The sequence below is a fragment of the Watersipora subatra genome, chromosome 2, assembly GCF_963576615.1.
Source record: "Watersipora subatra chromosome 2, tzWatSuba1.1, whole genome shotgun sequence".
In the NCBI taxonomy this organism is placed as follows: Eukaryota; Metazoa; Bryozoa; class Gymnolaemata; order Cheilostomatida; family Watersiporidae; genus Watersipora; species Watersipora subatra.
This window is the reverse complement of record NC_088709.1, coordinates 55,196,885-55,212,139: the sequence shown is the minus strand read 5'-3', so window position 1 is coordinate 55,212,139 and position 15,255 is coordinate 55,196,885. Positions and strand designations below refer to the sequence as shown.

The 15,255-nt window shown below is 37.4% G+C and overlaps 1 long non-coding RNA gene across 1 annotated transcript; it reads right to left on the bottom strand.

Annotated features, from left to right (window-relative positions):
- Positions 1-1,550: 1,550 nt before the first annotated feature.
- On the bottom strand, positions 1,551-15,193 carry LOC137388509 (uncharacterized). Its single transcript, XR_010977965.1, has 3 exons — positions 15,090-15,193; positions 6,366-6,466; positions 1,551-2,357 (listed from the first exon to the last, which is right to left on the bottom strand). It is a non-coding gene; the product is annotated as an uncharacterized lncRNA (long non-coding RNA).
- Between the last annotated feature and the right edge of the window lie 62 nt (positions 15,194-15,255).

The following is a 15,255-nucleotide window of genomic DNA, read 5'->3' as shown; positions in this document are numbered from 1 at the left end:
ACAAACAGTTTAAGCATTACACTGCCCATAGTTTTACAGCAGATAGCATTACACCCAAATGAAATTTCATGATTTTCTCAAGAGTTGTCATTTGATGACTTTTTAAACATCAACCTTTCACTTTGCCGCTTCATATCATTACCTCCTTCACTATATGCCTGTTGATTATTTGACCCCATGAATAGCTCCTCAAAAACTGGCTTTAACTAAGACTGGGCTATGAAACTAGATTGTTGGTCATGGTAATCAATAATATGCTCACAAAGACAATCATACATAATTGTAAGAAGTCACTACAAGAGATGATAACTCTTTGCAGCTGTGCAGACCATTTTAAAATAAAATTACTACTTTATACGATGTAATACAGTGAATTATCAGTTTTTTTTTTTCTGCCGGCTAATTGATGGCTCTGATATCTGCAAGAATCTAATATATGGCACAAACATCTGTAATAATGTAATGTATGGCAAACATATCAACAATTATCTAATGTATGGCATAGATATCTACAATCATCTGATGTATGGCATACATATCTACAATAATCTAATATATGGCACAGATATCTGCAGAATTGGAGTGATTGATGAAACTAAATACTCAAGAGCGGCTAAAGGTGACTAAAACTTGAATAAAAATTAAAGTAAAGGTGTCGAAATAATTAAATAGCTAGCATGTTATTAATTTTCTACTGCATTAGATAACATCATCCTTACCTTGCATGTTTGGCCAAGTCGTGCCTTGTAGAAGTGTGCCTTTGTCTCTTTGCCCAATTAGTTATATTGCCGGTGACATTATAGCAGGAGCTTTAGCAGCAGCATCAAATATAAGATAAAAGCAGACGTTCCCATGCATAGAGTCTTAACATATGCAGCTCCTGCTAGATTTGCTGATTTTTCAAACATTGCACAGAGCAATGCAGTAAGATAATGCTGAACTTTAAAAGCTGTAAGCTAAGCAATTTTCATAAACCTTTTTGTCAAACTGGGCTAGGGTCAAAGCTCAACATACGACACCTCATTTTACAAACTTTGTGACATTTGGTGTAAGATTTAAACAAATATGGGTTGGCCAACAATGATGTAATTTTAACATATCACATCTAAAACAGCTAACGTCATTACGGTTTTGTAAATAGATATGAAAGCGAAATATAAAAACGTCAACGTAATAACATTAAAAAATACAAAAATTAATGTAATTTAAATCATATCTAGCATGATTAAAGTTAGTTGCACTTGCACCATTGAGCTTTACCATTGACAAGCCTACACTTATGGTATCATTTCTTTTAGGTAGAGTAATGTATAACTATGTTTAATCAGCATTGTTACTTTTTATTGCTTAGTTTTTACATAATATGTAATTAAATTATATTATAATTTAATTAATATTTAATAAATTTAATTCAACATAATTAGAGTCAATAATAATAAGAGCTATATTATAGCTCTTTACATAGTTTTATATGGTGTATTTAATTTGTTGCTATATGTCATGACTACATAAATCTACAATACATTCAGACACTGAAACAAATTGATCAAATCACAATGTATTTTTATAATACTACTTGTGTGAATATAAGATGATATTTAAGTACAGAGCAGACAATATATAGAATAATTTTATATGTGAAAGGTTCACTGTACCCGAAAAGAGTTGCAGTAAATAGTGAGTGAAGTGCAGTAGATCTTTTTTGAGTGATACCATAACAAATTCTTGCGATTTTTTAAGCATTTTTTTAACTTTTTGTCCCACCATAATGTGGTCATTACTTGTGTATAGCCTACTGATACATTAGCAAATCAAATACAGCAGTGGCATATGAATCATATCAAAAATTCCAAACAAGAGTGTCTGAAACTTGAAGTTTAACAGATAAGATATCATAAAAGATAAGAATGATCTACAGATAAAGGGAAAGATGGAGGCAGAGAGTGTTGTACAATATCAGCAGAGTCACTTGGCAGGTCACTGTCAGCAAAACAATTACACCATAGACATTATTCTCAAATGAGCCAGTACATACAGTCTATGATCTCCTTGTATGGGCACTTCAACCTTATTTATACTTTGGTCTAAAAAACATCTTTCCTTAATACCATCTTTACCCACAAGATACACCAAATAAGTAAAATACTAACATAACATCCATGGTCAAGATAGAACATCGTATAGCATACAGGAATTATTTACCGCTAGCAGAACAAAGTATGAATAAATATTCACGATTCGTTGTTTCGATTCTCTGAGTCTTTACTTGATTTTCTTTTACTCCTTTTCTGGCTCAGGCCTAAATTCTCCAGCCTGGCTAACATTATCCTCTTTTTTTGAGCATGTGGTCTCACATCCTGATAAATTTGGAGCACACGTTTTATATTACAATTTAGATGCCAGAAAATTGTAAATATTACATTTTTAAAATTTTTTTGTTTTTTTGATAAATATTTTGATAAATATAAAATATAAATAAATTATATTTTATTTTTATCAGGTAAATGTAAAATATAATGTATTGACATAACGAAGACTATGAGGAAAAGAGCATCATGCAATCAAATAACATGGACTCTTTGGTGATAACAATTCAGCAGTTTACTGAGCAGCAATCCCATTAAAGTTTTGGTGCATAAACTAATGGGTGAGCAGATAAAATTCACTAAGACAGAACTGATGATCATTTATAATGGACTTCATTAAATAATCAGCATCCAGATTTTGATAAAACTCACAAAAATACTAATTCTAATAATTACAAAAGAACTGCTTAATAGTTGATGTCCCTGAAATGGCCTAGAATCATGAGGAATCACATGCTGAACTGATTGTTGATAAGATAATATTTTCTGTGATGACTCACATGTTTCTTTTGCATCATCAAATATTAATCTATTCCCCACTAGAGTAACATACACATAAGAAATAAATATTTTTTAATGGTCTAACTAAACTATTTTATGAAGATGACAAGCATTCAAACAAACTCTAAACAAATTCAGTAATGCCCATTCAACATTTTGAGAACAACCAGGCTGTGTTCGCCTGTTTGTACAGACGTATTTAAAGTCAGCTGCTTTTCTAGATCGGTAATTACGTTGGCACATACTGAAAGATTAGCTAACCACTCTGTAAGGCGCAAAAGTATTATATTGTATGTTGAGTGTTTTATTTAGTTTTGTTATAAGATCACTCTGAAAAATCTTTGTGGTAATACAACAAAGAGATGTAGTAGTGGGAGGAGTTCAAACTCAGCATTACATATAATGTTGCGCTGGGATAAAATGAGCACATATTGTTACATTTTTTCTATATTAATGAGTTTTGAGTCTTGATGAAATTTTGGATTGCTTGAATGATGAGAACGATGCCTGCGATGTATACATCAAACCTCCTGACCATCAAGATGTGACAGATAAAAAATTTGCAGATGAAGAAACGAATTCTTTACCTGAGGTTCATCAGTTATCTGGCCATCAACTTTTGGTGCTAGCAGAAGTCCGATCTCGACAGCATGACAGAAAACATCCATTTACAAACTAAGCTATTGATGACCATATTCAACTGAACATTGATGACAATCCTCCAACTGAACGTGTCCCAAAATAAGGAAATCAAATTAAATGCGCCTTCTTAAAGAATGGTAGAACAAATAAAGACTTCATGCACCCTCATCACTTTTTCTTGAACGCTACAGCAACAAATACTCAATTTTCATTGTAGAACTACTTAAGCCTTTTTTGATGAAACATTTTCCACTGACACAAAAGAACAAATAACTATTTCCTGCCTGGAAAATAGTTGGGCAGATATCAATATATTTGCCAAAAAACTAAGGGTGTTCTTTGCTTGTTTGATTATCTCCTTTGCCCGCCATAGTCTGAAAAACAGCTGTTTTGGTGAAAACAAATTGAAATACAGAATATTGCTGTCAGTAATGCAATGCGTCTTACCAGGTTTGATTCAATTATGAAGCGCTTACACTTCAATGCTGAAAAAAATTTGATAAGAGTGATAAATTTGCCTTTTACCTCTTATTCCACAGCTTAGGGTACAATTCATGGAATACTTTGTCACCAGTTGAAGTATGCCACATGATGACGCTAAGATACAGTACTGTGAGGCTATCAGAAACAAACCAATTCGAGTCGGATACAAGGTTTGGTGTCAGAATGATGCATTTATATTCCCTATCACTTTTAGGGCACACCAAGATACAATTTATCAGGGAAAACTAAAACTGAAAAAAAGACTTGAAAAGTATGCTCAAGCACTACTATATTTGGTTAAAATGTACAGAGTTTGTTTACCACACTTCCACTGCCTAAAGAAATCAACAAAAACTTGTTATAATGTCGCAGAAATTGTGCAAATGGAATCAGATCCAGCTTTCCATAGCCTTATGTTTCCCCGGTGATAGATAAAGAGATAGCGATTATTGGGCCTTACCTACTGCGCAAATGGAATTTTCCAATATAATAACCACAAGATGGGAGGGTAGTAAGCAACATTTGGGTTCTGTCAAACAAGGTCATTGAAGGACATAAAACATATAAAAATCATCATAAAAAATCAATACAGAATATAATAAGTATATTGGTGATACCGACCAGATGGCTCAAATGTCAATATATATCGTATTGGCATTCTATGGAGGAACTGTTAATGGTGCTTGTTTAGTTGATTGCTAAACATTGTGGTTAAAAGTTCCTAGGAATGATATCATCTTAATGGAACTAATGTCATTTAACTAAGCTTCATAGAAGAGGTGAACTATGTCTCATTCGCCTCAATTTCAAGAACTCGCAAGTGTACCTGGCAAGAAAAAACTCGACTCAATTATTTGCGCAAAGAATGCATGATATGACAAAACAGGCCACATGGTGAGATATGTAATCGATAAGAAGCGAGGGACATGCCAAGGATCTCAGCGTTCATATCATACACATACTGACTGTATGAAATGTGACTTTGGACTATGCCTTGACTGTTTTGCTTTGTTTTGTAAAATATAAGCTCACTCATTAAACAACATATTTCCTTTTTGTAAACTATTTTACATCTTCTCTGACTCCTGTGGTCTTTCAAACCAAAGGTTTGATAGACCACAGAAGTCAGAGAAGATGTTCAAGTATTTGAGTCAAAACTATGAGTTTTACAGATCAAGATTTGGATCAAAAAATGTACTTATAAACTTTTAGTCATATCGATATTGTAATTGAACAACCAATTAATCTCATAATAATTACTCAGTGTTTGATAGAGTTAGTTATGTATACATGCTCAATTAGCAAACATGCATCTGGAACGGGAATGTGCTACAACCTGAAAGTTGTTTTAATGATATAGTTTTGTTTAAACTTGCTTTTAACAAGAGACTGTTATCCTTAAAGGAAGGGTCATTCATTTCTGGTTTCCAATTAATGGTGACTTTTAAAATAGGTTTCCCTGTTTTAGATTCTTTTACATCAGCTGAATAACACACTATTACCTGCAAAGCCAGTATATGTTAATGCATCTACAATTGAATGTTACACCTAACACAAACGTTCAAGATGTATCCGCTATTATTTTATATTGCCAATATTTTATACATGCATAAATATATATATATATATAAATATATATATACTCATGCTACAGACAGTACTGTTTCGGCTATTGAAGCCTCATCAGTGCAGCTCAGAGCTTAGGCAAGGGACACAATTCCCATTACCAATGAGAGTTGACTTCCTGCCATGAAACAACTAGGTTGCCTCACAGACTAAGAAATTCAATGTGCTGACACCAGAGTGCTCAAATCACAAAAGTGATGAGCTTTGCACAAAGGCTAATAGTGCCGCACCTCTCACAGAGTGCTCAACCAAACCGAAGTGAAGGAGCATATACTCATTCTACAGACAGTACTGTTTCGGCTATTGAAGCCTCATCCGTGCAGCTCAGAGCTTAGGCAAGGGACACAAATCCCATTACCAATGGGAGTTGACTATAGTAAATGTATATATATATATACATATATATATATATATATATATATATATTTACTTTATTGTATATATATATATTTACTCCTTCAAATGTATATATATACATATATATATATCATACTTAGAACTAAAATCAGAGCGCTCAACATAGTATAGAGCAGTATAAATTAGAAAATTAAATTGTTCACTTGTCTTTTTTTCAGCTACTGACAGTTTCCCGCTAGTGCATTCTTCAGGCTGTAGGCTTCAACTGTTGAAGTCTACAGCCTAAAGAATGCACTAGCAGGAAACTGTCAGTAGCTGAAAAAAAGATAAGTGAACTATTTAATTTTCTAATTTATATATATATACATTTATATTATATACAAGGATTACCAGCGAGGTTGAAGGTGGCAAGTGGTAACTTTAAAATAAAAGCCAGCTAAAGATTCTCCTTCAGTTGTAATTCACGTGCACGCACAACAAATGATGAACATCTGTAAAAAGTGTGTAAAACTCCTAAGAAGACTTTCAACCACTAATGCAAAAGAAAAATTCTTTATTATATGTTGGTGGCCCTGAAAATGGCCGAGGAAGGATTGGAGCAATGGCTAAAACTATGTTAGCAAATTAATCTGGGTTTATGTACACAACCAGGTAATTCAAATTATAACGGAATTTAACTGCTACCAGGGACCAAGGTGCTCACTGAAATAAAATAGGTCAGAATGTGCGCGTCAAAAGAATTGTAAGGCAGTTGCTGCTCTAGGCTTGCAAGCAAAAAAATCCCAAAAAAAGTATAAAATGAAAATTGGTTCGATTGCTTGTTTGTGAGTGGTGTGCTTTCCTTGTTAAATAATGTATTACAAAAATGTAGCCATTTTTTTATACCGTTTATTGAACTGTGCGTAATGCTTGTTCTGTTAACAAATAACTGCCATGTTGACCTAAAAGTTTCAAATACTCATAACTACCAACTATATGTTGAGTTTGCTTCTGCTCACTTAAATAAACAGTTGTTTTTGCATTTGAGGGACTGTCAGAGTTTTGTTTTCATAGTGAGACATACTACGGGACTATAATAAATTTATTCAAATATAACATATCTTGTTTAGTAACTTGGATCAAAAGATTGTGCTAGTATATGCCCAGTCAGCCTATCAGCTGTGATATAGAAAGTATGTATCATTGGCTCTGGCTTGATTTGCCCTGCTTCATGCATAGTCTGTTATCTGCTGTACTATAGAGAGTCAGTAGTGCCGGTTGTTGCAGGAGTGGTGCTCGTATATACAGTTTTCTATAGGCTTTTGTTACATGTTGTAGCTGTATGTTCACGTGCGTAGTCACAGACTTCATGGTATTGCTTTTACCGATGCTATGCACATGCTATTGTTTTGCTTTTGGCCACACCAAATACAAATATAAGAGTCACACAGGCACGGCTTTTGGTTTCCTGCTTGGTGACAAAACATGGCCTCCAAAATACTCTCCGAAAGGTAATGTTGGAAATCCTGTTGGTCAGCCTTTAGATAGTAAGCAGCCATTAACCCAAACACGTTTTATGGTGCCTCGAATTACTTTAATTGATTTTATGTTAACGAAATTGGGTTGCGTTTAAAATAAAGTGATTTAATAAGTTTACGTTGGGGAGTCACTCGGCAAGCAGCCTAAAACCCATTCCCACAAGAATTTTGTTTAGTACTGTGTTGTGTAATGTGTTATTGTGTTTTAGTATTAATTAGATTGTGTATTGTATTTTATTATTGAGTGAGTTGACATTTTTAACTACTACAATAGTGGTATTTGACGCTGGCAGTGAGAATATTATGTTAACAAATTTTAAAACTGGAGTTGGCATAATAGTTTTACTAGTCATATTGGTAGTTTTCTTGTCGAAATTTTAACACTGTCAGTCAGAATGGAAAAGTTTTTATGCCCCGAACCACTGAAGGAAGGTGGTAATTTGCCAGAACAATGGAAGAGGTTCAAGAGAAACTTCGAGTTATTTCTGGTTGCAACAGAGAAGAGTGACTGTGCTGATGCTGTAAAGGTAGCACTGCTTCTCCGAACCATTGGTCCTAGGGGTTTAAACATATATGATTCTTTTTCATGGTCTAGTGAGGCCAGTAAAATGGTCTATAAGCAAGTATGTAAGAAATTCGCAGAGTTTTGTGCTTCCAGGGTTAATACAGTTGCAATGACTCATCAGCTTCTGGCAACCAAACAGGGCAGCATGACTATAGACGAGTTCATTACAGAGCTGCATAGGATTGCTTGAAACTGTGACTTTGGCGCTATATACGATCGCATGGTTCTGCAAGCTTTGATACTTGGTGTAGAAAGTGACAAAATGAAGCGTAGAATGTTCGAGGCACCAAACATCAAACTGAAAGAAGCTCTAGGATTGTGTCGGTCAATTGAAGTGGCAGCAAGAGATCTTAAGGCAATAGAGGTACGGTGGCGGAAGATGTTAATGCATTGAGCTTGTATAAAAGAAATGAGCCAAAGCCCAGGAAAAGCCAGCCAAAACCCTCTGCTTCTGCAGCCAATTGCAATAGGTGTAGTGGAGTACACCCGCCTCGTTCATGTCCAGCCTATGGTCAGAAGTGCCACAAATGTTTGAAGATGAATCACTATGCACGGTGTTGTACGGTTCGCAGTCAGAACTTTCAGGATGGAACTAAGAAGAAGGAATTGGTACATCAAGCGGAACTGATGAATTATTCTACAGATGAAGAATATAGCAACAGTATATCCATCACCATGAAAGATAGGAAACTGTTGTCAACACTGACATTATCATCTCTGCTGTCACCCGGCAAATTGAGTTTCAACTTGATACAGGTGCGACCTGTAACATTCTCACAGTCAATGATTACTGTGCACTAGGCAGTCCTAAGCTACAAAAGACTGATACTACACTCAACATGTATGATCAAACATCTTGCACACCACGTGGATGGTGCCACCTGAAAGTGAATAACCAAGGGGGTAAAGAGATAAAGTTACGTTTTCTCATGGTGGAAAGTCGCCAACATAGTTTACTATCAGGTGTTGCATGCTTGGAAATGGAGCTCTTAAATTTGTCTGAGACAGTGAACTTTGTGTCCGATACAGATATTCAAGGTATGCTGCTTGAGTATGAGGATGTATTCGGTGGTTCGGGTGAGCTGCCAGGAGAATATCGCATTGAGTTGGAGTCGTCAGTAAGGCCAGTGCAGGTTTGCTCACGAAAGGTGCCATTGACAATGAAAGCAGAAGTAAAGAAGGAGATCAGGTCACTTGAGAAACAAGGAATTATTGAAAAAGTTGACAAGCCAACAGCTTAGATTAGTCATATGATTCCTATCAGGAAACCAACAGAGACATTAGGATATGTATTGACCCCAGAATCTAAACCGAGCAATTCTACGCAATCATATTAAAATGCCAACTTTAGAAGACGTACTACTACAGCTGAATGCTGCGACATGTTTTTCTCTCTGTGATGCGAAGAGTGGTTTTCAGCAAGTCAAGTTAGCAGAAGAGTCAACAGATCTCCCCACGTTTTGGACTCCAGAATCACGCTACAAGTATGTTAGAATGCCATTCAGAATTTCTTCGGTCCCTGAAGAGTTCCAAAGAAGGCTAGCAAATGCATTAGAGAGATTAGAAAGAATAGCTGTGGTTGCAGACGACATACTAGTATTTGGAAAAGATCGGCAGGATCATAACATAAATTTCAGGAAGTTACTTGAAAAGGCTAGGATGTCTGGCCTTAAGCTAAACAAAGACAAATGCAAATTTCTTCACTCAGATCTTCCATATATAGGTCATATCCTGACATCCAAGTCTAAAACCGGATCCATGAAAGATAAAGGCTATTCAGAAAATGCAACCACCAATTTCGGCTGAGGCAGTAAAGAGGTTTTTAGGTCATGTGACATATATGGCCAAGTTTATTCTAAACTTATCAGCTGAGGCAGAACCTCTTTGTAGGTTGTTACAGTCAAAGAAAGGTACAAAGTTTGTTTGGGAGTACAGTCAACAAGATGTGTTCACGATGATTAAGAGAAGTTTGACTAATGCTGAGACACTCCAGTTTTTTGACAAAAATGCCCCGATAGTTGTTCAGACTGATGCTTCTACAGCAGGCTTGAGAGCTACGCTACTTCAGGGAGGAAACCCAGTTACTTATATTTCTAGATCTCTGACGGATAGTGAGACAAACTATGCCCCTATCGAGTTGGAAATGTTAGCAGTGGTTTATGCTCTGTCAAGATTGGACCAGTATGCTTTTGGCCACTCGGATGTCACCATTCACACAGATCATAAGCCCTTAGTCCCCATCTTCAAAAAACCAGTATTTAAGGCTCCTCGTCGTATGGAGTCAATGTTACTCTCTCTCTCTAGAGATATGCGGGAGTTAAGCTGGTTGGGAAACCTGGTAAGGAGCAGCTCTCAGCAGACTTCCTTTCTCGAGATAGCTACATGGAGAAGCCTTCCGGGACACCAGAGAGGTTGCATGTCTTTGCTGTGTGTGAGGTTCCCTGTGATATGGCATTGCCAGACCAGATCTATGAAGATCTACAAGTTGCTACAGAACAAGATCAAGAGTTGCAGATGTTGATGAGATGGGTGTTGGAAGGCTGGCCTAATGATCCAAGTGCTGTTCAGGAACCAATGAAAAAGTACTGGTCATTTCGAGACAAGCTAGCAGCAGAAAGAAGACTCATGTTTAAAGGACTGCGTGTATTGGTGCCTAGAGTTCTTTAAAGAAATATGTTAGACAAACTGGTTGCCAGTCACCAGGGAGTGCAGGCCACACTCCGCCGTGCAAGACGGTCTGTGTATTAGAAAGGAATGGCTGAGGAACTTACCAAACATTGTCAAGCATGTTTGGTCTGCTTGAAGATGCACCAAAACAACCCAGAGAAGAATACCACGCCCATAATGTCCCACTCAAGGTATGGAACAAAGTAGGGGTAGATCTGTTTGAACAGCAAGAGAAACATTATGTTATGGCTGTAGACTACATCTCTGATTATTGGGAGCATGAACGTATAAGCAGTCAGGACACTTGTGATGTGATCACAGCACTGAAGAAAATCTTTGTCAGATGGGGTATTCCAGTGCAAGTCCAGAGTGATAACGGTCCTCAGTTTACATCTAAACAGTCTGTTCATTCTGCCAAAGAATGGTGCTTCACTCACACTACAAGCAGCCCGCACCACCCTCAATCTAATGGCAAAATAGAGTCTGCTGTGAAAATAGCCCAAAGAATTCTGAGGAGATGTGCTGACCCAGAGTTAGCATTGCTAGAATACCGTAACACAACAACAGAAAACTTGACCACCAGTCCCATAGAGCGTCTTCACAGCAGGTCAACTCGTTCCACACTTCCTTCTGATGCCAAGATGAGGTTGTCAAGAGCAGAGCAGCTCAGTTTTAAAGAGAAGAGAGCTAAGAGGCAACGAACCAGAACACGGTACAACAAGTCGTCTAAAAATTTGTCACCTTTAAAAATTGGTGAACCAGTGATGTTGCGAGATTGTCGAGCAAACCAGAAAAGCTGGAAAGAGGCTCAAGTGCACAAAACACTTTCATATAGGTCGTATGCAGTAGTGTGTGATGGTGAAATGTTTAGGAGAAATCGACGTGATCTTCGGCCAAGATTACAAGTTCCAGACAACAACCAGCCTGATCCGGTTAGGCAGCCATGGGAGGTTGCAGAGAACATGGCTCTGCAGAACCGCCCTCTCCGAGTTTGTCGAGAACCAGCTTGGCTGAATGACTACGATCAAAGTTAGTCATTAGGATACTGAGATAGTGTTTATCTCTTATAGACTCTATTTTGAGTTATATTACCATGGTTTATTAGGTTTAGTCACTTTAGTTTGGTGCTTTAGCTTTAATGTGATTGGGACATCCTGTATGTTTTTTTTGATTAAGAAAAGAGGGAATGTTACATGTTGTAGCTGTATGTTCATGTGCGTAGTCACAAACTTCATGGTATTGCTTTTACCGGTGCTACGCACGTGCTATTGTTTTGCTTTTGGCCACACCAAATACAAATATAAGAGTCACGCAGGCGCGGCTTTTGGTTTCCTGCTTGGTGACAAAACATGGCCCCAAAATACTGTCCGAAAGGGTAATGTTCGAAATCCTCTTGGTCAGCCTTTAGATAGTAAGCAGCCATTAACCCAAACACGTTTTAGCTTTTATATAGAGATGCTGCATTAACGGCTCCTATACTGGATGAGCAACTGTTGTGGTGGATTTGCCACCACGTAAATAACGTTCTTTTTATAGGGAGTTGTGCCCTATTTTATTTTTATCTTTTTCCAAGTAGCTACGCCCTCGTGGGCTGGCCTTATGTTCCACTAATTTGCATATCTTATAGTATATAAAGGAAGGCATCAGCCTTATTATTTCGTTCTGAAATACATGTTGTTCCATGAACCATCTCTCTCTTCAGTTTTTCTGATAAGGAGAATTACTTGCTTTATCGTAAGTATCTCGGCATTTTGCCTTGTTATATCTGATATCAGCCATGTACAGATAGACGTAAAGAAATTGGCAAGTTATACCACCATACGGCTTACATAACAAACTCCCAGAGTTACGACATCTACAAATCTCATCTTTGGGATTAGTGCCATCACATGACAACCCACTCATTCCACTGTCTGAACACTAAAAACATTACATTGGAAGACTCAAGATTATTGCAAAAAACAGTAATGGAAACCCAGATTAAAATCCTAAAAACGGCATCACAGCCCCAGTCAACGACAACACCCAGACGATAACAACTTTCGTCATGCGGTACGAAGATCCGCGTCTGGTGTCAAGCTACACCAGACAAGGATTAAAACTGAAGATTAAAAGTGATGAAACCCTTGCTGACGGAAATACAACAGGACGTAGCTAGGAAACCCCAAAATTACAAAACCCAGAATTGAAGAATAGAAACTTATAGTTCCACCATTGGGCACTAAGGCTAACTCTCAACCCATATATAAGAACGCGTATTTACCCATATACTTCACTCTTCAATACAAGCTTCTTTACAGCGGTCAGACGTGTCAGCAGAAGAAATGGAAGAGTCAACTTTAGGAGAACAAAAGGGGGTGACTATATTCTAAGTCTCTAGAAATTACTTATATACTTTTATAAGTTTAGTCTAGGGTGCAACTTATTATATATCTTTCTTGTTCTTAAATAAACATAAGGTATTGCGGAACCCTCTTCGCATAACTTAGTGATTCCCATCTCAGAGCATAGTCTTAGATTCTCACATCTAGGAAGGTCCTTTATAAGATCCTGAATACTTAATCAACGAAACATTGGTTAACAGTCATTAATCAGGATTAGGCCTATCTGAGTTTATTATAATAATTTTGCAGTGCATCTGCTCGTGACAATAAAACTGAGCTTACTCCCTAACCGTTGTAAGATTACTTGGTAGGATAATCCAATACTATCAATAATCATCACAACAGCCTCTAAGCGCTGCTCGGTATATTAGGACAAGTCGACATGGCGACCTATACTGGCTGTCGACCTTGCTGTAGATTGTCGATTTGTCGACCGGGGGTCGACCCCTGTCTAGAGACGAGCAATTGTGTTGCCTATAGCGTAAGACGTCTCGTACGCCGCTGTGTGTTGGTGACGCAATCTAACGCAAGGTTGCCCGAGTTGGTGACTTGTTACCTGTAGCATAAGACATTCCATATGCCACTGCGTGTTGGTAACTCGGCCCAACGCAGTGCTACCCGAAGTTAGTGATTGGTTGTCACCTGTAGCGTAAGACGTTTCGTACGCCGCTGCGTGTTGGTGATTCAGTCCAACGCAGTGCTCCCTGAGTTAGGGATTGTTGTAACCTGTAGTGTAAGACGTTTTGTACGCCGCTACGTGTTGGTGGCTCAATCCAACACACTGTGTGGTTAATCATCAAGGGTGAATGGCAACTGTGGCAGATTTGTTACTCCTCATATTATCCAGCTCATTTCAAGTGCATGCTTACTTATATTATCAGTCAACCCCGCGTCATTAACCTTTATATGGTCATTATGCCCTTATATGGGCGAGCTGCAACCTATATAAAGGAAGGCGTAGCCCGCAGTGGGGGCAGTTGTTTTGTAGTCTAGTCAATACAATTATACACACACACTCTCTCTTCATTTCTCGCTTGAGCGGTCAGCAAGAATTAATGCAGGATAGTTGACCAGTATAGGCATCATCGGTCAGCTGGTTGACTACGGGGGTCAGCAGCTAAAGGTGCCCTGACTGGGTCGACCTAATTAGTAGCAGAGAGGTCGACCTAAGCTAATCAGATGACGGACCTTAGGGTTGACGTAGTCTTCTATAATCACATACAGTTATAGGCACGGCAAGCTAATGTAAGCCGACCTGTCGGGTCGCCATTAGGTACACTGGTAGACCAAGACAAAAACCAGTACACAACTATAACAAACCATCAGTTTTTGCTTGAACTGATATGAGGGTTGCCATGATTTTACTTCATATTTTATTGTTTACCCTTTGTGAAATAAATAGTTGTTGGGCATACTAAAAATATCCACTTGACACACTTTAGAGCTGTTTTTTAAAGCTTACGGCTTGCAGTTTTGTAGTTCGTACATAAAATTATAGATTATCGATTGAGACTAAAGAAATTTTCTTCATGCTATCAAGATCATTAAAAAGCAAATAGCCCTACAATGTAGCCTGTACATACGAAAGTTATTCGTTCAAGAAGCAGGATCGTAAGTAGATAGCTTCGGAAATGAAAACGGATGTTACCATATGAATTCCGTAATCCGTTCCAAGCTTTCACAAAACTTGGATAACATTTCTTACATGCATGAATTATAAATACATGCGATTGTTAAAATCTTGAACAAATATGTGTTAAAATAACATCACTAAATAACAAATATAAACAAATCAAAAAAGGAAAAATAATAAAACAACGAATAAAAACTATGAACGAGTTTGTTTACTTTTGGCCGTCTAAACGAAGCTAAAAGAATGAGAAATTGGAAGATCGTAGTAAATAGAAGTACATGTTGTGTTGTTGTCTTGATTTTGTTTGGCTTTACTCTGAGTTTCTAAAATCGTAAAAGATATATTTACCTTGCGATAAACTGAAAAATGTGTTACAGAAAGCACAGAGCTAGAATTGCTAGAAACTCAAGTTGTCCAACCTGACTACTAGATGTGACATGATAACTCCAAATACCACAACGAATACTACGACGAAACACCACGCGTAAAGTGCTAGCAAATGCGAACTACGAAA